Here is a 24,918-nt window from a genome sequence, read left to right as displayed (position 1 = left end):
TTGTTATTCAGAAGCTAACGTCCTACTCACACAGTAGGCATAACAATATTTTAAACTGATGGGCAACTGATGGGCAAGATCCCCTGGGAGAATAACATGAGGGGGAAAGGAGTCCAGGAGAGCTGGCTGTATTCTAAAGAATCCTTATTGAGGTTACAGGGACAAACCAGCACTCTCAGCAAATTTGTGGATGATACTAAACTGGAAGGAGTGGTAGATACGCTGGAGGGCAGGGATAGGATACAGAGGGACCTAGACAAATTGGAGGATTGGGCCAAAAGAAATCTGATGAGGTTCAATAAGGATAAGTGCAGGGTCCTGCACTTAGGATGGAAGAACCCAATGCACAGCTACAGACTAGGGACCGAATGGCTAGGCAGCAGTTCTGCGGAAAAGGACCTAGGGGTGACAGTGGACGAGAAGCTGGATATGAGCCAGCAGTGTGCCCTTGTTGCTAAGAAGGCCAATGGCATTTTGGGATGTATAAGTAGGGGCATAGCGAGCAGATCGAGGGATGTGATTGTCCCCCTCTATTCGACATTGGTGAGGCCTCATCTGGAGTACTGTGTCCAGTTTTGGGCCCCACACTACGAGAAGAATGTGGATAACTTGGAAAGAGTCCAGCGAAGGGCAACAAAAGTGATTAGGGGTCTGGAACACATGACTTATGGGGAGAGGCTGAGGGAACTGGGATTGTTTAGTCTGCAGAAGAAAAGAATGAGGGGGGATTTGATAGCTGCTTTCAACTACCTGAGAGGTAGTTCCAGAGAGGATGGTTCTAGACTATTCTCAGTGGTAGAAGAGGACAGGACAAGGAGTAATGGTCTCAAGTTGCAGTGGGGGAGGTTTAGGTTGGATATTAGGAAAAACTTTTTCACTAGGAGGGTGGTGAAACACTGGAATGCGTTGCCTAGGGAGGTGGTGGAATCTCCTTCCTTAGAAGTTTTTAAGGTCAGGCTTGACAAAGCCCTGGCTGGGATGATTTAATTGGGTATGGGTCCTGTTTTGAGCAGGGGGTTGGACTAGATGACCTCCTGAGGTCCCTTCCAACCCTGATATTCTATGATTCTATGATTAAACCATCCCGATGTGTAGAAAGAATAGTAAATATGGCAGGCGACCAGCTTGGGTTAACAGTGAAATCCTTGCTGCTCTTAAATACAAAAAAAGAAGCTTACAAGAAGTGGAAGATTGGACAAATGACCAGGGATGAGTATAAAAATATTGCTGGGGCTTGCAGGAGTGAAATCAGGAAGGCCAAATCACACCTGGAGTTGCAGCTAGCCAGAGATGTTAAGAGTAACAAGAAGGGTTTCTTCAGGTCTGTTAGCAACAAGAAGAAAGTCAAGGAAAGTGTGGGCACCTTACTGAATGAGGGAGGCAACCTAGTGACAGAGGATGTGAAAAAAGCTAATGTACTCAATGCTTTTTTTGCCTCTGTCTTCACAAACAAGGTCAGCTCCCAGACTACTGCACTGGGCAGCACAGCATGGGGAGAACTTGACCAGCCCTCTGTGGAGAAAAACGTGGTTCGGGACTATTTAGAAAAGCTGGACGAGCAAAAGTCCATGGGGCTGGATGCGTTGCATCTGAGAGTGCTAAAGGAGTTGGCAGATGTGATTGCAGAGCCATTGGCCATTATCTTTGAAAACTCATGGCGATTAGGGGAGGTCCCAGACGACTGGAAAAAGGCTAATGTAGTGCCAATCTTTAAAAAAGGGAAGAAGGAGGATCCTGGAAACTACAGGCCAGTCAGCCTCACCTCAGTCCCCGGAAAAATCATGGAGCAGGTCCTCAAGGAATCAATTCTGAAGCACTTTTAGGAGAGGAAAGTGATCAGGAACAGTCAGCATGGATTCACTAAGGGCAAGTCATGCCTGACTAATCTAATTGCCTTCTATGACAAGATAACTGGCTCTGTGAATGAAGGGAAAGCAGTGTACTTGTTGTTCCTTGAATTTAGCAAAGCTTTTGACACGGTCTCCCACAGTATTCTTGCCAGTAAGTTAAAGAAGTATGGGCTGGATGAATGGACTATAAGGTGGATAGAAAGCTGGCTAGATTGTCGGGCTCAATGGGTAGTGATCAATGGCTCCATGTCTAGTTGGCAGCCGGTATCAAGTGGAGTGCCCCAGGGGTTGGTCCTCGGGCCGGTTTTGTTCAATATCTTCATAAATGATCTGGAGGATAGTGTGGATTGCACCCTCAGCAAGCTTGCAGATGACACTAAACTGGGAGGAGAGGTAGATACGCTGGAGGGTAGGGATAGGATATAGAGGGACCTAGACAAATTGGAGGATTGGGCCAAAAGAAATCTGATAAGGTTCAACAAGGACAAGTGCAGAGTCCTGCACTTAGGATGGAAGAATCCAATGCACCGCTACAGACTAGGGACCGAATGGCTCAGCAGCAGTTCTGCAGAAAAGGACCTAGGGGTTACAGTGGATGAGAAGTTGGATATGAGTCAACAGTGTGCCCTTGTTGCCAAGAAGGCCAATGGCATTTTGGGGTGTATAAGTAGGGGCATTGCCAGCAGATCGAGGGACGTAATCGTTCCCCTCTATTCAACATTGGTGAGGCCTCATCTGGTGTATTGTGTCCAGTTTTGGGCCCTACACTACAAGAAGGATGTGAAAAAATTGGAAAGAGTCCAGCGGAGGGCAACAAAAATTATTAGGGGGCTGGAACACATGAGTTATGAGGAGAGGCTGAGGGAACTGGGGATGTTTAGTCTTCAGAAGAGAAGAATGAGGGGGGATTTGATAGCTGCTTTCAACTACCTGAAAGGGGGTTCCAAAGAGGATGGCTCTAGACTGTTCTTAGTGGTAGCAGATGACAGAACAAGGAGTAATGGTAGTTGCAGTGGGGGAGATTTAGGTTGGATATTAGGAAAAACTTTTTCACTAGGAGGGTGGTGAAACACTGGAATGCGTTACCTAGGGAAGTGGTAGAATCTCCTTCCCTAGAAGTTTTTAAGGTCAGGCTTGACAAAGCCCTGGCTGGGATGATTTAGTCAGAGATCGGTCCTGCTTTGAGCAGGGGGTTGGACTAGATGACCTCCTGAGGTCCCTTCCAACCCTGATATTCTATGATTCTATGAAACCATGTACAAACCAAGACTCCATTCCTACAATGAGACCCATGCAGGCAGAGCCCTCTGAATGCCTTTAAATACAGTTCTGTTACAGTGGGACTGGACCCTATAACAGGCAGTAGGGTCCAGTGCACCTGAGAGTCATCAGCTGCCTCCATTTGGGTTTAAGTGAAGGCCAGGGAAGCTGGAAGACAGGAAGAGGCTGATGAAAAGCTGCCTGAGAAGGGGAGGAGAAACAAAGCATACAGTAAAGGAGGAAAGAGCTGTAGGAGTGCAGTAATGAGTTGCTGCTGGTGATACACCTCTACCCCGATATAACACGGTCCTCTGGAGCCAAAAAATCTTACTGTGTTATATGTGAAACCAAGTTATATTGAAATTGCTATGGAGGGCCATGTAGGGAAGGTTGTGCCTCCACAAACATCCTGGCCCCACCCCCTATCTGACCCCCACCTACTTCCCACCCCCTGACTGACCCCTCAGAACCTCCAAGCCATCCAACCACACCCCTGCTCTCTGTCCCCTAACCATCCCCCAAGACCCTCTGCCCCTTATCCAACTCCCTGGCCCTGGCCCGGCACCATTAACACGCCTCTCAGAGCACCGTGTCGGAGCCAGACATGCTGCCACCATAAGTGCCGACTCCGTGGTTGCTCCGGGGCTCAAGCACCCACTGGCAGCTCCCTGTCCTGCTCCCCTGCCCCAGCTCGCCTCCGCTCTGCCTCCTCCCCTGAGTGTGTCACTGCTCCACTTCTCCCGCCTCCCTCCCAGGCTTCTCCAAGCCTGGGAAGGAGAGGGGAGCAGGGAAAATGCTTTACCTCATTATATCCAAATTTGCGTTATATCGGATTGCCTTATATCAGGGTAGAGGTGTAGTTCCTGAGGAAAGCTCATAGGAGGACTGGCTATAGCTGAGGAACCCTGCCAAGTTGTGGGAAGTTTTGTGCAGAGGCCCCTAGGCATATGAGGAAGAAACAGCATGGTCAGTGGGCCCAGAAGCAAGGGGTTGACATTGAGGGAGGTCCCCAGGAGCAGGAGTAGGACTCACAGGTGAGAAGGCCTGGGGGAGTAATACACTGCAGAGAGCTCTCTTACTGGAGACCTGACTTGAAGCTACAGGAGAAGATTTTGGGGAAAGAAGTGGGTCTTGGAACTCTCAGGGAGGAAACATGGGTCTTGGAACTCTCAGGGGGCCCTGGAACAGGGATAAAGGAACTGGGACAGGGTAGTTAATGACTCTCGGATGGGCAACCTGGGAACAGTTACCTGTGAATGGGATTGAAGGGCTGCTGCATTGTAACCTTCTCTTACTTTGTGGTTTTAAGAGGAACTGTTTTTACCAAGAGCAATCTGAGAATTGTGTCACTCTATATGAATACAAAGAGTTTGAGTCTGCTGCTACAAGAGAATGTTCCTTTGCATGGTCCATATTAAGGGGAAACTGAGGCAGGTACACTTATTCCATGGACTGCCACAGGAAGGGGCTTGAGGATGAGCCGCCCCAGAGTAAACTCTATATGTACATAGAGGTCTGGCCAAATAGAGCTCATGGTAAACTTATGGCCTAAATTTAAAAAAAAGTATTTAGAAAATGCACTAGTATTTGAGATTAGTCTGCAACATAGTTGTTTTTAATAAATCCCTATCCCTAGTAGAGCATTAAACTATATTAGCTTTAACTATGTCTGACAACAGCTCCCCTAATCAGTCCTACTTGAGACTAGCCTGTCTTGCTCTCTGCAGTGGGCAAGATCTCTATCTTTTTTTAATTAATTCAGACTCTTTGCTACCCATGTTTCCCCAATGTATTCACACGATTATTCCAATTTGCATTAAAAGAACACCAACATCATTGATTTTTAAAAAAAAAAAACTATTAAAAATACTATTTCTAACAAAGGACTCTTTAAATAATATGCTCTGAATTAATCTTTTAAAATTCAGCTAGTACATCCAGGTTTTTATGCTCTCCTGATGTTTATGAATCTCTTCAACAAGACAAAAAATGACTAGTTAGGTATGCCATTTTAAGCCAGCTGAGATTCTGCCAAAATGTTTTGTGTGCATGTATTATTTTACTTCTTTAGTAATGTAAAGGTTTGCTTTGAAATAGATAGAGACCTAGGCAGAGCTTACATCTAGTTTTCTAATTTTGTGATCATGTCCACTCTTGTTCGAAGTCACAATTAGCGTAAAAGATTAATCTGTATCAATTTGACCAAGCCTCTTCTCTTATAGCCTCTTTAGGAGAATTTATACCAACAGTGAATCTGATCCCAAAATCAGAACAAACAAAGAAATAAGAAAAATCAAATACTAGAGTAGAAGGATGAAGTCAGGCTCGATTTCTTTTTCAGATGCAGAGAGGTCTTTGGAGAAGTTGCTTAAGCAGCATTCGATCTTTATGTAGTTTTCTGCTCAACTATTCCCATGCTAAGAAGGGCAATTCTTTTTAGGATGCTTACACTTCTTTGTCTCTCCAACCCCTTTACAGCCCTTCCACCCTTGCAAAAACAAATTTGAAAAAATGTATGGATTTCCTTCTGTGTACATCGAACTGTAGAAGGGTTTCTAAAGAGTCCTAAGGAGAGGCGAGTTGATGCCTCAGTATCCCTCCTCATTTTTTGCACCCTCATCATGTTCTCTCCACATCAGGAATACAGAGTACAAAATGTTCCTTGCTCTGCAGAGCTTAAGTACTAGAATAGAGACACTGCACAGCTTCTAGATGACAAGTCACAATGATAGCCAGAAAAGAGGGAGTATACCCAGGCATTCATTTAATCAGACACACAGAAAATATGTGATGCACAATAAAGGTATATAGCCAATTCCTCCCTGCCCTATAATAAATGACCATAGTGTATCATCTCAACCAATTTCTACCTCCCACCCAAATATTTGTAGGGGTTGGGGCCAGGAATAAATCCCTTATTTCTGCAGGATTGTTGTGTTAGGTGTGTGTGAAGGGAGAAATTCTATGTGATACTGGTCTGTAGCTCAAACAACTTAACAAGTGATGTTTGGTTTTCTTACCTAGGGGCAGGAAGGCGATTACTGGCCTTAGAATGGGAAATTAGCTTTAAACTTGATTACAGAATGTAAATGGCATAGATCCTCCATTTGTGTCAATCAGCATAGTTCCTTTGAAATCCAATGAACTACACTAATTCACCCAGTTGAAAATCTGTCTCATTTACACAAACACACGTGTATGTATGTGCATGAGTATTTATATGTGTATTTGCTGCAATTTGTTATAAACCTCTCCTTCAGTTCTGAACTCTCTATACGAGGATAAAACCTTTACTCTGTTTCTGAAAGATGCTGCCTGAAGTATCACTAATAAAGTCACTAGTCACTAATAACAAATCAATAAAGTCATACCGCAGAGTTGATGTATTGCACTAATACATCATCAAGGTAATGTCTTTCCAAAATATATTGGTACTATTAATCAAGTGCTAGTGCTTCTACACTGTGCTAGGTTTTTTCTGAAAGCAAAAACCAAAAAGAGAGGGATACATTTTACATTTTGGAGGAGTGTGGGAGGACAGATATGTGCAAAACCAACAATATAATAAATTATGACAATGACGATTGACTTGCATTTATGCAGCTCTTTGTTGTGCAAATAGAAACCAAATTGCTTTACAAACTTTAAATATTTTTTATATTAAGATTATTCTTATTTATCCAGCCAATACAAACTCTTTGAAAAAAAAAATACAGGTCCCAGCCACTCCTGACTTACTCTGAAGAAAATACACACAATAATTAAAATATATATGTAACATATTCCACTCTCTAAATATATGAGCATCTGGTTAGCATGGAATGCTTAGTCAGAGGATGTCTACACACAGGAAAAGTTGTCTGCAGAAAGGAGTTATTACTTTGTCTTCTTCTCCATGAACCCCCTTTTCCAATGCATATATTCCTCATGTTCCCTTCCCATTCCCTTGCCCCCCAGTCCCACATCTCTCCGCAGACCTCCATATCTGTCCCACCTATACCTCAATCCTTCATTACTCACTAATTCCAGCTCCTAGTAAAATATTTTTCCAGCTCCCCAATTCATCTGTTCTCACCTCCCCTGTGCATCTATGGCCAATATATTCCCTACCTTCTCTCACTCTGCTGATGGAGATTTGTCATTAGAGGCTTCCAAGCCTGCCCAAACTAGCAATACATTAATATATCAGCTCAAGATTGGAGGCCTTTCTGGAAGATATGCTTTAGTCAAACACAAGTTATTGGCCTTGATACAGGATAACTGGACGGAAGTTCTGTAGCGTGTGTTATACAGGAGTACAGACTACAGATGATCAATGAACTGGTTCTCAACTGGGGCAGGTTTCAGGGGATCCGCCAAAATAAACTGGACTCTGGCACCAGAGCTTAGGAAGGGAGCACCACCTCCACCCCTGACTCACCTCAGCGGGCTACCCAGCCTGTCTGGATTGGAGGGGAACAACCAACAATTGTAGTGTCATTGCTGATGAGAAATCTCCCCCTGCCACCAGAATGGGTTGCCTCACAGCCATTGACTCCACGAGCAGGCAGCAGCTAGCTAAGGAGACACAACACTGCTCTGCCCTATTACATCAGCATTTCAGGGAGCAGGGCCAAATGGAAGACAGGAATTTGGGATGGCATGTGACCCCACGTGACCCCCACACACACTGATGTCACCTCTGTTTGGGGGTCTGCAGGTTTGTCTGTTTAAGTTTAGGGGTTCCAGGGTATAAAAAGGTTGAGAACCACTGATCTAATGGTCTCTTCTGGCCTTAGAATCATAGAATCATAGAATATCAGGGTTGGAAGGGACCTCAGGAGGTCATCTAGTCCAACCCCCTGCTCAAAGCAGGACCAATCCCCAATTAAATCATCCCAGCCAGGGCTTTGTCAAGCCTGACCTTAAAAACTTCTAAGGAAGGAGATTCTACCACCTCCCTAGGTAACGCATTCCAGTGTTTCACCACCCTCTTAGTGAAAAAGTTTTTCCTAATATCCAACCTAAACCTCCCCCACTGCAACTTGAGACCATTACTCCTTGTCCTGTCCTCTTCTACCACAGAAAATAGTCTAGAACCATCCTCTCTGGAACCACCTCTCAGGTAGTTGAAAGCAGCTATCAAATCCCCCCTCATTCTTCTCTTCTGCAGACGAAACAATCCCAGTTCCCTCAGCCTCTCCTCATAAGTCATGTGTTCCAGACCCCTAATCATTTTTGTTGCCCTTCGCTGGACTCTTTCCAATTTATCCACATCCTTCTTGTAGTGTGGGGCCCAAAACTGGACACAGTACTCCAGATGAGGCCTCACCAATGTCGAATAGAGGGGGACGATCACGTCCCTCGATCTGCTCGCTATGCCCCTACTTATACACCCCAAAATGCCATTGGCCTTCTTGGCTACAAGGGCACACTGCTGGCTCATATCCAGCTTCTCGTCCACTGTCACCCCTAGGTCCTTTTCCGCAGAACTGCTGCCTAGCCATTCGGTCCCTAGTCTGTAGCTGTGCATTGGGTTCTTCCGTCCTAAGTGCAGGACTCTGCACTTATCCTTATTGAACCTCATCAGATTTCTTTTGGCCCAATCCTCCAATTTGTCTAGGTCCCTCTGTATCCTATCCCTGCCCTCCAGCGTATCTACCACTCCTCCCAGTTTAGTATCATCCGCAAATTTGCTGAGAGTGCAATCCACACCATCCTCCAGATCATTTATGAAGATATTGAACAAAACCGGCCCCAGGACCGACCCCTGGGGCACTCCACTTGACACCGGCTGCCAACTAGACATGGAGCCATTGATTACTACCCGTTGAGCCCGACAATCTAGCCAACTTTCTATCCACCTTATAGTGCATTCATCCAGCCCATACTTCTTTAACTTGCTGACAAGAATACTGTGGGAGACCGTGTCAAAAGCTTTGCTAAAGTCAAGAAACAATACATCCACTGCTTTCCCTTCATCCACAGAACCAGTAATCTCATCATAGAAGGCGATTAGATTAGTCAGGCATGAACTTCCCTTGGTGAATCCATGCTGACTGTTCCTGATCACTTTCCTCTCATGTAAGTGCTTCGGGATTGATTCTTTGAGAACCTGCTCCATGATTTTTCCGGGGACTGAGGTGAGGCTGACTGGCCTGTAGTTCCCAGGATCCTCCTTCTTCCCTTTTTTAAAGATTGGCACTACGTTAGTTTTTTTCCAGTCATCCGGGACTTCCCCCGTTCGCCACGAGTTTTCAAAGATAATGGCCAATGGCTCTGCAATCACAGCAGCTAATTCCTTTAGCACTCTCGGATGCAACTCGTCCGGCCCCATGGACTTGTGCACGTCCAGCTTTTCTAAATAGTCCCTAACCACCTCTTTCTCCACAGAGGGCTGGCCATCTATTCCCCATGTTGTGATGCCCAGCGCAGCAGTCTGGGAGCTGACCTTGTTAGTGAAGACAGAGGCAAAAAAAAAAAAACATTGACATGTCTGAATCTGTGGCTATACTACGAGCTAGGAATATTATTCCTAGCTTGTGTGTATGTAACCCATGTGCTTAATAGGGAGATATCTCTTTAGGAGACCCATTCCGGGGGGAGTAGGAGTGAGCTGTGTCTGGGTCATTGTTGCTAGGTAGATTAAGCACTCTATATGCAGAAGCTTCTGGAATTGAGTATGGTAGTTTTGGGAATGCTCCAATAAGTTCCCTGTTGCTAGGGTCAGACTCCATGAGGGCGAACAGTCAGGGCAGCTGCTTTACAGAAGGCCCTGTGCTCTGTGTGAGTTGGGAGAAGCTGAGCCCAGGAGCAGAAACAAGCTGTTGTTCCTAACTCTGAAGCATTTTGCAGCAGGTTAGTGATATTGTTTATCCTCTAACAGGAAAGCATGGGGCAATGCTAATTATAGCAAGGGGAAATTGGGAAGGAAAAATAATTTCTATTTTAATTGTACGCTTTGAATGTTGTTTTGATTTTAGCCAAATTGTTCTAGTTAAATTGTCTCAACTAGTGCGATTCACCAACTTTTCTTTAAATGAAAGTCATTTATATTTTGCTACTCTTAGTTTTGTATTTTCTTGTAACAGGGTTTTCTTTAACTAGTCTATACACTTTACTGATTGGTTAATCAGTTAGCTGACTGGCTTGGAATGATTTCAGCAGGGGAAGAGTCTGCCAGGATTCCAACTGAAGATTCCTACAAGCAAGTGGAGGGAAGATGTTGTTTTAGACTCAGCAAACTGTATAGATTTGGTGATCAAAGACTCTAACTGAGACTTAGCTGAACAGAACCTAAGCTTTTGGGAACACTCAGTTTCTTCTCGTCGTATTTCTGTGGGGACTGAACTGTTCACATTTTAATTTGTTTTCTTTTTTTATGTTTATGTATAACTGTGAAGGTAATGTCTGTGGATTCTAAAATAGCCATGTCATGCTGTAAAAAATAGATTATTATTTGTTTCTTTATCATAAGATTTTATAAAGTTTTTAAATTAAATTCATTTCTTTAGTTCCTTTTGGGACTTGAATGGGGGGAGATTGACTCTGTGCAATCCTCGCTGAAAATCCTTAGAGACTGAACTCTGGGTCTCCAGCTATTTTCTATGGGAGTAGTTTTTTATTTTGTTTTTATTTTTTTAAAGCACTGGCGACGGGAAATGAAGTGAACTCTAGCCCACCCAAAGGTAACATATATATACAAGCTAAATCAAGTATGTATGTATACATATATATATATATATATATATATACACATACATACTTGATTTAGCTTGTTAAGAGCTAGCATGAAAAGACAGAAAAGATTCAAGTTAAGAGAGAAGAATTAAATAATGAATGGTATAGAAAAATTGGCTCCTATTGCAAATGCCTACTATGGAGTATAATATTGTCATAATAACCTACATTCATACAGTGTGAAAAAAGCTATCCCAGGCCTACGCACCACTTAAGTTGCACTAAAGCCCTATTTTGAGGACCTAACCGGTAAGCACCGCAGTGGCACTTTGCACAGGGGTGAGTTACACCCACAGCTCTTTTGATGCATAAGGATACAGATATCATGGCAACCAGCTAAACTAATAGGACTTGATTCACCAGAGCCTGTGATGTCAGAAAGTTCATCTAGAGGCGAGTTGCAGTTGATTGGTACAGCCAATGAGTGAGATGGTGATGTTCACCAGAGAAGGGGCATGGCGAAATCTTCTGGGGAATGCACTGTCAGCTGGGCTTCTGTGGAGCCAGAGCTACAAATTAAAGTTCTGCTCCAATCATGGAATCCCCCAAGATGGTGCAAAGGAGGAATCATGGGGCACAGCCTTCATTGCTGTTGCACAATGGTGCAGATTACAAGCAGGTGGGAATCAAGCCTTTTAACTATATCTTTTATGATGGTTTGTGGTGACAAAATATTCTTTTAATCTCTTTTCTATGTATTCATTATTCACTTCAAAATCAGCTCCAAGCTAAGATAAATTTCAACTAAACCTTGAAGTAGAATCCAATTTAGATGTTCCGCTAATTCAGTAAAGCTAATTAACTTGGTTCTGCTTTTTGAATCGGTTTGCTTGAATTTAATGCTTATGGTTGGTAAGCAGATAGATAAAGAGATAAATGGGTCACTGTATTTATGACTACTCATTATTTCCTTTAATATTCATGCTGAATAGTGTAAGTTCTGATTACAATTAAACTGCTTTTATTCCATTTTAGCAGTAATTGACTGAAACAGGCAATTTGTACTTTGATTCTGTCTTTTAAGTAATTGACGATCACAAACCATTTCTTGATAACACATTTAATCATTCAGCTCTTTTTGGATTGTTTAGAAATAGCTTCATGTAGTCTTGTTCAATTTAGTGAGAGTTCCTACAGGATATTCAACAATTTTTCCTCTCCTGGTTGTCCTCTTTTCTCTCTAATTTCTCCTCCAGTGTTTCCTTCAGAGGAACTTCCTCATCTCTGTTCTAACTTTTGGGGGGGATTCCACAGGGCTCTGTCTTTAGTCCCCTTCTCTTCTCCATCCACACTTTGTCTCTGGGTAATCACATCCTCAAACACAAATTCAGCTGCCATCTCTATGCTGAGGAGTCTCAGATCTATGTCTCTGCTCCAGACAGGTCTCCTTCTTTCCGAACTAAAATCTCAGGCTGTCGTTCTGACATCTTTTCATGGATGTCTAGCCATCAACTCAAGCTCAATATGGCTAAAACAGAGCTCATAATCCCACCTCTCCGCTACCTCCTTTCCTGATTGCTGTGTACAACACCACCATCCTTCCTGTCACTTAGGCTTGTAATCTGGGTGTCATCTTTGACTCAAACCTTTCTCTCTAGATCCTCACATCTAGGCTATGTCCAAAACTTGAAGATGCTTTCTGCATAGCATTTCTGAGATACTACCTTTTCTGTCCATCCTCACAGCTAAAGCGATCATCCAAGCTACTCACACCATTCCACTTCTCAGTTACTGCAATGTCCTTTTCTCTGGCCTTGACAGATGTAACTGTGTCCTATTCATGTCCATTTAGATGGCTGCTGCAAAGATAATTTCCCTAATCTGTCATGTTGACCAGGTCACCTTCACTTTGCCTCCCTCCACCGGCTCCCCCTTCTCTATTGCATCAAAAAGAAGGTGCTTGTGTTCACTTTAAAGGCCCTTAATGGTCAATCCCCACCCAACCTACCATCTTTCTTTCACTCTCAGGATGTGGACTCCTGCCTCCAATCAACCCATGAAACTAGCCTCCATTGCCCACTTGTTGAATTTTAAACAAGCAACATCATACATTTTGCCCCTCACACTTGAGAAAAGTCCTGTGTAAACATCTGTGAAGCTACCTCATTATTCTGCTTCAAAATGCTCCTCAGAACTCTTTTGTCATGATGCCTATAAAATAACAGTTAGGCCACAGGTGTGCTGAGACCACTGCCTTTTATGCTGACCAACACTGTGCCACTGTTTCCTTGTATGCCCCTTCTGTCTACAGTGTCATCCTTTGTCTTTTGTCTTAGACTGTAATCTTTCTGGTGCAGCAACAGTCTTTGTGTTCTGTGTTTGTACAGTACTTCGAACAAGGGGGTCCTGATCCATGAGTAGGGCCCATAGGCACTACAATAATACAAACAATTCTTAATAAAACAGTTATTAAAATAAACAAACAAGCAAACACAAAATAACTTAGGGTAAGTTCAGCAAAAGGTTCACTGACTTCTGAGCAAGACTATACTGACTTTACTTGGAGTTTTGAGCAAACCTGGGTTCAGCTGGTGATGGAATGCTGGAGAAATTGGTAGCTTACTTTGAATGGAAGGTTTGAGTTCCTTTGAGCAACACAAAATAGTACCATGTATCCTTAGCAATATTATTTTATACCATTGACCTTATGAGATAATGGGGACAGATCCTCAGCTAGTTTACATCAGTACAACCTCTTTGAAGTAGGTGGAACTACTGTGATGCTACACCAGCTGAGAATCTGTTCCAGGTTTTTAGTCCTATTTATGGTTTACTATTATCACCACAGGGTGTTAGATACATTGATAATAATTTAGAACAGTGGTTTTCAACCTGTGGTCCGCAACCAAAGGGGTCTGCATCTCCAGTCAAAAATTTTCAGGGGGCTGCAAATGAAAAAAAGATTGAAAACCACTAACAGAACAAAGCTGAGGGTCAGTGGAAGTTCATGGGAGGCTACAAGAAATCTGCAGGTTTGCCCTGATATCACAGTTTCCAAAATCTGTTTTATCAGCCTCATTAATTAATTTCCTACACTGTTGAGCTACTCCTTTTTTACCGTATTAGATGCACATGAAGCTGAGAGTTTAAAAACATGAAATCATGTAACCTATGGTTCCCATGGCAGCTGTGACCAAAGTTCAGCCTTAGGCAAATTGTCGAAAGGTTGGTCTCCTTTTTGCAGACAGTACGCATCTATAATGTTAGGACCTGCCATTTTTGCATCTGTCCTTGAATTGTGGGTACAATTGCACCATTATGGCAGAGTGAGTCACAAATTGCATTAATAGAAAAGGAGGTTGAGACTTTGGTCTGGCTTAGATATAGGCAAAGGTATCAAAATAAAAAATCTGGGTAAAGATAAAATTGGTTTACATTTTGTTAGTTAGCACATTTTTGTAATGAGCCTAACAAAAAATATATTTGGGGTTTGGGCTGTCACTGTTGATTGGATATACAATTATTTAGGAAGTAATTTCAACCCAAATGCTTAGAAGGGTTCCGATTGGCTGACTGGATGACAGAACTCCAAACCTCTGTCATTGGCGGGATATAGATTACATACAAATATTATAGCATAAAGACATAACAAAAAGACCATTACATATATATTTCTTTATTGAGGAGCTACTCTACTACAGAAAACTTCTTTTAAATCTCTTTGGTTGAGGACCGGGTAGGCTAGCTGCTACCTGTAAAACTTTTCCTATATGGAGGGGAAACCTCAATATTGATACAAAACTGATTATTAATAAAATTATTATAGCTTATTTTTATAATGCTAGGTTGTTATACGTGTGTGTGTGTGTGTGTTAAATTTCAAGAAATACTTATAAGTATTTTATATACATGGCACTTGGAGAATAATGGTTTCTATATTTATTTTTAAACATCTTGTTTTATTAAAAGAAATGTTGAAGCTAATTAAATAAACTTCTAGGAAATCTCTGCTTTCTCTCTATAAACAAGATGGTTGAAGGAGATGAGACAATTCAAGAATAATATCTCCCCCTTGCCCATAGATCTATACTTAACACCTCCAGGTCATATTACAGAGTCTGGAATGTTTGCTGATTTTTGTCCTTGTATAATGTGTTTAATAGGAGTTTTAATTCTCAGTTATGGGTGAGGCTACTTGTGATTGTTATCTTGGGAAGTGTTTGGTTAAAAGGCAGGAGCGTTTTCTCAACAATCCAGATTCGCCATTGCTAAGGAATGTGCAGATGTTCTGTTTAAAGGGACCTCAGAAAGAAGAAACACATAGCACTTGGTTTGACTAAATCTCAGATGCTCCACCTTTTCTCTTCATAAAGAAAAATCTTCATTTTAAACACACACAAAGAATTCTTGAAACATTCTTAAAAACTGGTTCCTTTTATAAACAGTCTAAAGTTTTCAAGTAACTTTAAGGAAAGCATTTATAGATATAAATTGTTTTTTTTAGAAAATCTTTGTTTAATCCTTAAATGCATAGAAATGGCATATGCTTCTTTGAGATATTCATTTGCAACTGAGTTGTTTTTAAATGCAAGCCCCATAATAACTGCATGATTATATAACTATTGCTATATCAACAGTAAGATGTTTTATAGTAATTACTAAATATAGTAATAATACTATAACTGCTTACTTAATAAAGAAGCCATTGAGTGTAAAATATTGTTATTAATTGGAGAATTAATTTTCTATCTAGCAGTGCTATAGCAAGTTTCTTCCTAAGCTCAAAAAAAGACAAGAACCACCTCTCCAAGAACTGTTAAGGACAAGAGTCAATGCCTTCTTTGAGAACTATTTAAGCTAAAGACTGTTTAAGAATCTTGTAAATTTAAAAAGATTTTTTTAAAGCTAAAAGACAAAAAATTATATAAAAACTAAGGGTGTTTGGACTTATTTGAAAAACTATTTCCTATCAGGGAGTGACTGCAGCCTACTTCCCTGCAGCTGCAGACACCCCCCTTCCTTCTCCCAATAAGTGACTGAAGACTCCTTCCCTCCAGCCCCTTCTGTTGCCAGCTTCCTGGCTTATATAGGCCCTATGTCTTCCTGCCCAGCTGAGCTTCTTCTAATTAAATCCTTGTTCCAGGTTCTCCTTCTCCAGGCACAGCTTGGGCAGATAATTGGCTATCTTATGCTTTCCCCCTCAAACCTATAACCTTCAGGGGTGTGGATGCCTCCTGTCCTGCACTTGCTGTAATTGGGCACACAGATGATCGCTCTCTTCCTTCACTTCACCCACCAGAAGATATGTTTCCTTGGTCCTCCATAGCGTACCTGAACCTTTTCCTCTGGAAATCCAGGTCTCCTTCTGCTAGTCACAGGGCCTGCTCAGCATCTTCCAGTTTCTCCTGTAGTTATTTTCCTTGTCCCCCCAAAACTTCCCAGCTCCCTTTTCCAAATGGGCTGAGTTCCCACCATTGTCTGATTCTCTTAAGTGTTCATACCTCTGTCTGCTCAGGCATTCTGTGTCCCAAATCATTTTATCGGCTAGTTCCTCCATAGCCACTACAATGTGTGTAGATTGACCAGCTGCCAGGTCCATGGTCATCACTGCCATTTCTACCCTGACAGTCTCCAGCATACTCCAGTATACTGATACATCCTTCTTTTTTATTCTCTTTCTGGGGTCCATATCTTCCCCTTCACTATCCCCTTACTTCTTAAGAGGACAGTGTTTTTCTTTATTGTTTTTATATGGCCAGCCACATGGCACCTAAAACAAAGTCTTGTCCTTGTCTTTTCAGCAGGCCATGCTTTGCCCTTCTCTAGTCTAGCCACCCCTCCTGGTTAGCCTTCAGCTTGCAGCTCGTATATGGGCATCTCCTTCTTAGGTGCCCCTGCTGACCACAGGTGAAACACTCCCCTGCCTCTCCTGTTCTCCCCACAGGATGGACTCTTTTGGACTTTCTCCTCTTCCAAGTAAGGCTTCTCTCCCCCATCCCAGAGGGGCATTCTTTTTTCAGGTGTCCTCATCGCCCACAGGCTTACCACAGTTTTGGCTGGACCTCTGGCCTCCTGTCTCTGATACCTCCCTTCCTATCTCACTCCCCACAGTCTCTACTAACTTCTTCCTGCAGAAACTTAAATAAATACAGTTGCTTTTCCACCAGATGTGCCAAATAGTTTTTCAGGTACACCTGGGCCTCTCACATTATCTGCTGGTTCTCCAGCACCGGCCTCAGCAAGGGCTAGATCTGTCCCTGCTGTTTGTCACCTCCCTTCTGCAGGGACAGCAACTCTGGAGTCCTGCCTGGGAGGGTATAAGTGCCCTCTGCAGAAAAGTCTTCCTCATACTGAGGCTCCATTGTCTCTTTCCCTTTTCCTCTTTTTCTATTATGGCTTTTTGCCTTGTATCGGATGACTACATTATGCAGTCCTTTATCATCCACCACTGTCTCTTAAGCTCCCCTTGTATCAGGGAAACTGTTTGCCCACATTCTCCACCAATTGTCATGTGTTTAACTCATTGCAGGTGGCACCCCCTTCTGGCCATTCTGGGGATTAGCTCTACCAGGTGTTGCACCCTCCTCTTGCAGTGTCTTCACCCACCCTGTCTCACCCTACGGCCCCTCTCTCTCCAGGAACTGCAGCCTCCTCTTTGTGACTCAGCCCTCCGGCCAGGCATGTTCCCCTTCCGGTAGTGATGTAACAAAGTCTTTCCCAAATAAACTGTTTCAGGCAGTTTGCTGTTCTCTGCCACATCCCCAGTGGCTGGTAGGGGAACACAAGTCCACCCTCTGCTCTGAGTTTCAGGTCAGGGGCCTCAATTCAGAAGCCAAGGCCTGCACTGTCCTACCTTGCTGCTTTCCCCTGAGCCTTCTCCCACCTTCCAGGCTTCCCCTCTCTCTGAGTTCACCAGCCTCCCAACTCTCTTCTCTCAGGGAGTGACTACATCCTACTTCCCTATAACACCAGAAACCCCTTCTTTCTCTCAGGGCATGATTGAAGAGTCCTTCCCTCCAGCCCCTTCTGTTGCCAGCTTCCTGGCTGATATAGGCCCTGGCTCTTCCTGTCCAGCTGAGCCTCTTCTTATTGAATCCCTGCTCTCTGTCTCTTTCTCCAGATGCAGCCTGAGCATTTAATTGGCCATCTTAACTCTCCCACGCCTTGTGTGTGAAAGACACCTCACCACATCATCTATAAACTGATTTAGTGATCTATGATACAATAAAACGGATGTGTCTGGCTCAGCAAGACAGGGTGCTGGAGTCCCAAGCTGGCAGGGAAAGCAGGATCAGAAGTAGTCTTGGAACATCAGTTGGCAACCCGAAAGGAGTTTCTGTAAACCAACCCATCACACACATCATTATAACCTACTCAGAATTTATACTTAACTCAATTGAAAATAATATTTCACCTCTTATTTGTATTCATTTTGTTTTTTAAATTAGAAAAACAGAACATAAAGACAAATCTAAAATGGACTCACCCATTCTGAGGTAAGGCAAAAATGGTCCATAAAGTTCCCACTAACCTAAATGGTAGGAACATTTGCTTAAGTCTTGATGAGTAGATAGTTAACTGAGTTCAGCAGCCGGGAAGACCACAGTTAATCAGCTCTGACTTCACTAGTAGTTACCCAGGAGTTAATATGAGTATCTTACATTTTAACCACTTGCGTTTCCCTGGGTATACAGTAAGATAGGTATGACAAATGTGAAGTTTTGCTCTTAGTCTATCACTATGCAATATTGAAAACGGCACACACGCTTTGCTGTATACAAATAATAATGTCCTGACTTAAATAACAAAATGTTAAGGAGATCACAGAATACTAAAAAGGAAATCTGTATCGAGGAAATATTTTATAAAATGGTATAAACTCTTAGCAACCGTGTCTGCTTTAAAAAAGTCCTGAGATTTGAGTCAGTGATTCCTTAAATAGTAAGCACTACTTGTAGACTTCCAGTGAAATTGATTTAAATCATCCACAACCATTACAAACATACACATTTTATCATGAAAGTACTGATTAGTGATTAGGGAGGTCACATACTAAACTTATGCTGATAAGGCTGAATCTGACACAAAAAAGAACAGTAATGTAAAATCCCCACAGATAATATACCTCATTTTCTGTTAAACAACTCAGCTAAGCATATATTCCAATCTCAAGAAAACTTTTTTCAAAGTCATATTAACTTTGAAAATTAGAAATCAGTTCAATCCCAAGGCAAGGTGTAGACACCAAATTAAACACAAGCCCATTTACACATCAGTGTTCCCTGTTTCCCTTTTTGTTGTTGTTGCTACATTCTGACGATGCATATGTCGGAATCAGAATTTTCTTCCAGAGTCTAGCAGTGGGGAGCCTGTGAGCTAATCAGCTTTGGCTCACCACTAGCTGTGACTATAGTCTGTGTGAGTTAAATGGAGGCATTTAAAAGAATGTCGCTAGCTAAGGAGGCATAACACAAATTGTACAAAGGACAATTTAGAACTTGAGAATGGATGAAGACATGGAGATATCAGTGAAACATTCAGAAGCTAAATCTTCATTTTCCACTTGTTTGAACTTGAGGCTTATTAGCTTTTCCTCTCCTCCATCTGTTTGATAGGGCACGTTATTAATTGACAATAGTTAGCTGGTTTATTTTTGTCCTAAATTACTTACAATTGTCAATAGTAATAACAGAGGTGTGATGACTCTATTTTTAAAACATTCAGACAGATATAGCATTGTCTTGCTTTCCTTCCCCACACAAGTCTCTCAGTGGCTTCACAATTGCAGAGTTTGGAGTATACAGGGAATGTCATGTCCATCGGGTAATAATTATGAAATAACATGTCACTTATGAGGGAGCTTGTCTTCACTTTCCCCCTCTTCTCTTTGTAAAATCCCAGTAGAGGTTGATATTTTAAAAACCTATTTAGCAGAGTTAGATATTCCTAGGATTTCTTTCTCCTAACTGACTCCTACTAATTAGTCTTACACAGCTCCCTCAAAGCAGGCCAGGACAGCAAAAGGAAGCTGCACAGCTGAATTAAACAGTTGTAGGACCCATACTGTTGAACATATTCATAAATGATCTGGAAAAAGGGTTAAACAGTGAGATGGGAAAATTTGCAGATGATACAAAATGACTCAGGATAGTTAAGTCCAAAGCAGACTGTGAAGAGTTACAAAGGGATATCACAAAACTGGGTGACTGGGCAATAAAATGGCAGATGAAATTCAATATTGATAAATACAGAATAATGCACATTGGAAAACATAATCCCAACTTTACCTATAAAATGATGGTGTCTAAATTAGCTGTTACCACTCAAGAATGAGATCTTGGAGTTACTGTGGATAGTTCTCTGAAAACATCGATTCAATGTGCAGCAACAGTCAAAAAAGCTAACAGAATGTTGGGAATCATTAGGAAAGGGATAGATAATGAGACAGAAAGTATAAAATTATCTATATAAATCCATTGTATGCCCACATCTTGAATACTGTGTATAGATCTGGTTACCCCATCTCAAAAAAAATATATTGGAATTGGAAAAGTACAGAAAAGGACAACAGAAATGACTGGGGTATGGGACAGATTTTATGTGAGGAGAGATTAATAAGACTGGGACTTTTCAGCTTCGAAAAGAGGTGACTAAGGGAAATATGATAAAGGTCTATAAAATCATGACTGGATTGAGAAACTACATAAGGAAGTATTATTTACTCCTTCTCATAACACAAGGACTAGGGGATCACCAAATGAAATTAATAGGCATCAGGTTTAAAACAAAAGGAAGTATTTCTTCACACAGCACACAGTCAACCTGTGGAACTCTTTGCCAGAGGATGTTGTGAAGGCCAAGACTATAGCAGAGTTCAAAAAAGAACTAGATAAATTCAAGGAAGATATTAGCCAGGATAGACAGGGATGGTGTCCCTAGCCTCTGTTTGCCAGAAGCTAGGAATGGGTAACTGGGGATGGATGACTTTGAATGAAAAGGGAGAAAAAAAACAGTTAAAGATAAGAAATGTTGACATTAAAGAATCATCATGTTTTTATTATAGAATGATAATCAACCCCTTGAATTGCATCCGGAAATAATACCCCCTCCTCACCACATAATGATATTGTGAAAATAAATCAACATTTGTGAAGCACCCAGATACTAGAGTGATGAGAACCATATAAAAGCCCAGGAGGAAATTAATCATTCTGTCTTCTGAGCCCAATTTGAATAGTGTGCAGTAAATCAGGATAAAACAAAATATTGAATGGATTGTCATTAAGTGAGCACCAGCCATTCTGTACACTAAAAGAGGCAGGGTCCTGTGACAAAAATAGTTTATGATCATGTAATTAGAGCCTGTATAGAATCATAGAACTGGAAGGAACCTCGAGCGGTCATCTAGTCCACTCCCCTGCACTCAACTTCTCCTCCTCTTTGTAATATAGTAATACATGTAATAAATGACTTGTAATTATGCATTGTGAATGAGTACAGGTGAGGTAACACTTAGACCAAGGCTTAGGTGGCATAAATGTGGTTTTGCCATTCTTCTTTAACATAGATTTTCCAATCTTCTTAAAGTGGTAGTGCTGACAGAATACAGGTAACGTGGTGTTGGCAGATGTAAGTAAAATATATACAAATATGTAACACCAGCCCCCTTTTTTCTGGGAAGACCCAGGGCAGGGTGACACAAAAACAACATGACCCAGAAACTGAAAACCCAGGAGGAAAAATACAGAAGTTGGGTAACTGAAGCTTGCACATGCATAACGTATGGGTTGCCTGAAATCTAAAGGATTGATATGCTAAAAGCTGATTGGATAAAGATTAAGTAATCTGTAAGGTAGAAATGTATAACAGACCTAAGTGAATATGCGCCCAAATTGAAGAACCCCTGACCAGAAACTGAAGAATGGGACTGAAGGCTCAGAGAAGGTGATCCCTATAATAGAATGTGGAAGAACGTCCCAGTGCCCCAGAATGTGGTAAATTTGGGCCCATTTAGCAATACTGTCTTGTGTGTTATTATTTGTCTGGCATAAATAAATATTTGGAAAGTATAAGTGACAATACTTCTGACTCAATTTCCCAACTTTCTACTCAAACTGTAATTTCACTGAGTTTTAAGATAAGAAGAAACCACTAGATTGTCTATCAGATCTGCTGTATATCAAAAACCATGAAATTTCACCCAGTTACCTTTACCTGAAGCCCACTAACATGGGTTGAAGTAAAACATGTCAGTCCTCAGGAGACTAAATTGTTGTGTGCCACAGCCAGAGAACAGGAGAGACCAAAGTGCCACCAATGCCTGAAGCCCCTGCAATAGCAGGGAATTGATTAGGTGGGATATGCCCAGATGATCCTAGCAGGTGACCCACACTCCATGCTGCGGAGGAAGGTATCAAACTCTCAAGGTGCCTTGCAATCTGATCTGGGGAGAAATTCCTTCCTGACCCTAAATTTGGTGATCATCTTAATCCTATAGCATGTGAGCAAGATCCACTAGCCAAGCATATAGAAAGGATTTTCTGTACCACATCAGAGCATTGGGACACTCAGTCTGGTCTCCCCTCTCCAGCAGTGGCCAATTACTCATGTTTCAGAGGAAGGCAACCCTCCTCCCCAGCCCCTGCCCACCACCACCAGAATATCCCAGGCCAAATGTGCAATCAATTAAAAATATTTCTTTCCTTAGCTCTGTAACCAACTGGCTGAAACCCTGAAGTATGAGATCTGATTATTATTATCATTGTCTTAATGAAGAGCTACAACAGTTACAAGCATTCTGAGGGCAATGCACAGCTCACACTGTTCACTCCAGGGCCCATGAACAGAGGTTATGAACAGGAGGATTCACAGATTCAGAGACTCCAAGCCCAGAAAGGAGCACTATGACCATTCAGCCCTACATCCAGCATATGCAGGCCATAGAATTTCTCCCGGAAACTGGATTAAAAGATCTCTAATTTCATTTTAAAGTCTCCAAGTGATAGTGAGTCCGTCACTTGCCCTGATAAATTGTCCTGATGTTTAATTACCCTCACAGCTTGGAACTCCCATCTTATCTTAAGGATGAATTTGTCTATTTTCATCTTCCAGGCACTGTATCTTGTTATGCCTTTGTCAACAAGGTTGAAAAGCAGCCCTGCTGTCAGATCTCTTTTCCATGTGTAAGTACCTACAAACAGTGATCGCAAGTCACCTCTGTCTTTTTTTCGATAAGTTGAATAGGTTGAGCGTCTACACTGCCCTACTCAGAGCCTCACCATAGGGAGCATACTGGGGGATGAGGCAGAGCCAGAATGCTGCTGCATTCTGGACATATTGACTCTTTGTGGGCCTTTACCAGTTCTTGCAAATTAAAGCCTGCCAGCTGGTTCCAGCCTATAAGGGTCGGGGGTTAAGATGTTATACATCCATCTTTGTGCCCACCTTCAGTTCTACATTTAGCATCCCAACAATTGGTTCATTTAGCCCAGGTCCTCAAAGGTATTTAGGCACCTAATTCCAATGGAAGTTATGAACCCAAATATATTTGACTGTCTGGGCCTTTGTGTTCATCTTGTTGCTTCCAGATGCCCCAAACTGAAAATTAATCTAGATATTGTCAAACTAAGATATTACATAGATGTTAAAGATGAGCTTTTAGGTCATCTGTTCTATTCCCAATGTAGGTATGTTCTCTCTTGTATATTTATATGGTTTCTTCAGCTTAGCTATTAGTGTCCTAAACAATAGGCATTAAACTTTTTTCCACTATCCCTTTGACCCAGTGTTGCTGTGAAACAGATTATCAGGATATTCATCTTTTTATAAAAACTTAAATGATCCTTGCCTTAATTTCATCCCATTATTTCCTTGTGCATCTCGTTGTGCTATACTAAGATGTTTGAAAATGCTACAATTATAGCTTACATCTTGGTTTTGAAAGTATCGTGGCTTTGAGAGGTTCCTCCCTGTCCACTTCAGAGGGAGGCCACTCCACCTCACTACACCACCTAGCTATCAGGAGTCAATTGGCAGGGGATTAACAAGGTATAGCATCAATTAACGGTCTAGGGCCCTAGCCCCTTGGGGCAGGGGCAGGTAACCAGCCCTCTCTAACCCAAGCTCCCTCACTTAGGCCAACATCAACCTCCATCAGCCTCTAGCCCTCTGGCTGGGGCAGAGTAACTAGTAGTCTTTAGGCCAGCTTCCTGGCTCGGACAGAGCACAAGCAAACATAACCTTTAGCTGGGCTAGAGTTCATTTCATTGACCTCTTCCAGTGCAAAAAAAACAAAAAATAAAAACCACTCCTATAGAAAAGTAGCTGGAGACCCAGAATTCAGTCTCTCTAAGGATTTTCAGCAAGGATTGCAAAGGGTCAACCTCTCCACATTCAAGTCCCAAAAGGAACAAAATAAATGAATTTAAGTAAGTAACTCTATAAAATCTTATGATAAAGAAACAAATAATAGTAATTTAATTTTTACAATCTAACTCGGCTATTTTATAATCCACATACATTATATTCACATAAACATAAATAAAGAGAACAAATTAAAATCTGAACAGTTCAGTCCCCACAGAAACACAGCTGGAAGAAACTGAGAGTTCCCAAAAGCTCAGGATGTGTTCACCTGAGTCTCAGTTACAGTCTTTGATGACCAAATCTTTGATCACCACTCAGTCTGCTGAGTCAAAAACAACATCTTCCCTCCATTTGTTTGTAGGACTCTTCAGCCGGAATCTTCAGCTGGACTCCTTGCAGATTCTTCTTCTTCCTCTGCTGAAATCACAGTTAGCCAGTCAGCTAACTGATTAACCAACTACTCAGTCAAGCATACAGAGTTTTTAAAAAAAAAAAAAACGGTTACAAGAAAATACAAAATAGCAAAATATAAATTACTCTTTCCCCATTATCACATTTAAAGAAAAGTTGGTGAATCATACTAATTGAGACAATTTAACTGAAACCGTTTGGCTAATGTCAAACAACATTCAAAGTATACAAGTAAAATAGAAGAAATTATTTTTTCCATCTCAGTTTCCCCCCATCTATAATTAACATTGCCCATGCTTCCCTGTTGGAGGTCTAACAATATCACTAACCTGCTGCAAGATGCTTCAGAGTTAGGGACAACAGCCTGCTTTGT

The 24,918-nt window shown here is 41.9% G+C and overlaps 1 long non-coding RNA gene across 1 annotated transcript; it reads left to right on the top strand.

Annotated features, from left to right (window-relative positions):
* Nucleotides 1-9,836: 9,836 nt before the first annotated feature.
* LOC311515578 lies at nt 9,837-24,622 on the top strand. The gene is made up of 3 exons (XR_014710183.1): nt 9,837-9,947; nt 22,881-22,951; nt 24,496-24,622. It is a non-coding gene; the product is annotated as an uncharacterized lncRNA (long non-coding RNA).
* Nucleotides 24,623-24,918: the final 296 nt, after the last annotated feature.

This window comes from Lepidochelys olivacea (assembly GCF_965140295.1).
Source record: "Lepidochelys olivacea isolate rLepOli2 genome assembly, chromosome: 1".
NCBI classification, from domain to species: Eukaryota; Metazoa; Chordata; order Testudines; family Cheloniidae; genus Lepidochelys; species Lepidochelys olivacea.
Note: the sequence above shows the minus strand (reverse complement) of the source record. Positions and strands in the feature narration are given on the sequence as shown.